The 2,281-nt window shown below is 36.0% G+C and overlaps 1 long non-coding RNA gene across 2 annotated transcripts in view; it reads right to left on the bottom strand.

The window, feature by feature from the left end:
* LOC127834428 (uncharacterized) overlaps window positions 1-1,940 on the bottom strand; it is a 29,174-nt gene extending 27,234 nt beyond the window's left edge. For both annotated transcript variants that reach the window (XR_008027937.1, XR_008027936.1), the window contains exon 1: window positions 1,502-1,940. This is a non-coding gene — a long non-coding RNA (uncharacterized LOC127834428). The remainder of the gene's footprint in view (window positions 1-1,501) is intronic.
* Window positions 1,941-2,281: the final 341 nt, after the last annotated feature.

Below are 2,281 nucleotides of genomic sequence, written 5' to 3'. Positions count from 1 at the left end.
TAAAGCAAACTGAAACCGTTTTTGTTTTTGAAAATGCATGACACGCTCATAGGCGCTCGATTGCAATGTTTTTTATTTATTTATTTATTTTAATATTGTTTTTAGTCACCCGTTTTTTATTATAATGCAAACACATACTAAATCAATAAAAATCTTCCGACAAAACGTCAATGAACCATGCATAACGTCAATGAACCATGCATAACGTCAATGAACCATGCATATACGTTTAATGTGTAGGAGTACATCGTGGGACAATTGTGTGTCTATGGAAAAAGACAGATGGACGTACGCCTATGGTGAATCAAGCATACTTCATGCCTAAAATAAACTTCTTTATCGCGGGGCGTGGCCTTATCATAATATGTTCAATATAGTGACGAATTTTGTTAATTTTCAAAATATGGACCATCTTCAGTTAAAATACATATCTCAATCTATAATTCTTTAAGGCCACTATAATCACACTTCAACCAGCATATTTGGTTAATTAAAGGCATAAAAGACATTACAGACAATGTTATCTGCAGATGTCAACACTTAATAGTTAAATTCAATAGACGCAATGAAACGAATGACACGTTGCCCGATAAGGATTTCTAGATTTGAAGCGATTTTCACCCCGATAATCGGAACTACCTCATTATACAGTTATACGCCCGGCTTAACATGTTTGTATACAAACTAATTGTCAACAATTTAAACAAAGCTTGATTACTTTACATTTGTTGTTTATAATCCGTAAGTTTTTCTACAGAGGTTTAATGGTTAAGAAATCCAATTCATTCTTGATTTGAAATGAAGTCCGAATTGCATTTCCGAAATGCAAGTTTAGACTTTCTTAATCGACATAAAATGAAGACGATAAGACTGTGCTAGTGTATAAACTTTTAAGAACAAGAAGTCATTCGAGAGAATCTGTTCATTGAGTCCCATCAGTTGAAAATGTGTCTAAAGCCATATGCGACCAATCATGTTTACCAGACCATGAAACCTTATGTGACTTCACAACGGATAGGGTAGCTCCTGAACAGACAGCGAATGCGCATGATTATGTGGAGCTACGCTGGCCGAATGTGCAATAATACCCATTTTCGCATGACGCGGCTCCATGATAACAATACTACTTTAAAGCAAATGTTTTGTCAACTTATAGCAATTACATTATGGCAGTACGTATTTCATGGTGCACCCGTGGTATCGAATAATAATCGGATAAATGACTTTGGAGATTATATCCTTTCTTTGAAAAAGTTTGTTCAATACATGTCAATATTAAAATTGACGTGTATTGACAAAAAATAACATTATTCCGACGCATTTAGGGTACCTTGTATATTTTACGGAGACATTTATATATTTATTCTAACGAAAAAGCATTTATATATTTTAGATCTTTACACATGTAATAGTGTCATATACCACATCATTGTTGTAAACAAGATGTATGCAATAATACTCACCAAAACCGAAGAAAATATTAGCATAAATATGCACCTACCTCCTTACTGCTGGTACCATATAAACGTTTTGTCTGCCGTTAGTTTATTCGCTGCAAGTTTTGGGACATCGACGCACAGGAGATATGGGATTGGGGATATGTAACGCAGACGTGAGAAGCGTGTGAACTTAACTGTACGTTTATCTGTAGTTGATAACATTGTTGACGATAATTATGGAAAGAAGCTCATGTATTTATTTTGTACCTAGCCCCTTTTTCCATAAATAATATCCGACCCTGTTATCCGTGCGAGTACGATACGTTGCATGTAAACTCAACACTGATAAAAGCCAAACCGGTAAGTGCGTGCATGTCGATCAGTTAGATTCTAGCCCCAATTGTTTGTTTTTGTTCACAGTTACAGGTGATCAATTACTGTTATATGTGATTCCAGAACTTTGATATGTGATCCCAAAACTGAAATGAGTCAGCCACAACCAGTATATGTCTCCCTTTAACTTTTATACGTGATCCCGTCCATGCTATATGTGATCCCATCCCTGCTTTATGCGGTCAAAGTCGTGCTATATGTAATCTCTTCTCTTCTATATGTGATCCGATCCCTGCAGTATGTTATTCAATTCTTGCTACATGTGATCTCATCCCAGCTATGTGTGCTTCTATCCCTACGATATGTGATTACATCCCTGTTATATGTGATCCCTTCCCTGCTTTATGTGGTCCCACTCCTGCTATATGTAATCCCTTCCCTTCTATATGTAATCCCATCCCTGCAGTATGTTATTCAATTCTTGCTACATGTAATCTCATCCCTGCTAA

This window comes from Dreissena polymorpha, chromosome 1 (assembly GCF_020536995.1).
Source record: "Dreissena polymorpha isolate Duluth1 chromosome 1, UMN_Dpol_1.0, whole genome shotgun sequence".
NCBI lineage: Eukaryota > Metazoa > Mollusca > Bivalvia > Myida > Dreissenidae > Dreissena > Dreissena polymorpha.
Note: the sequence above shows the minus strand (reverse complement) of the source record. Positions and strands in the feature narration are given on the sequence as shown.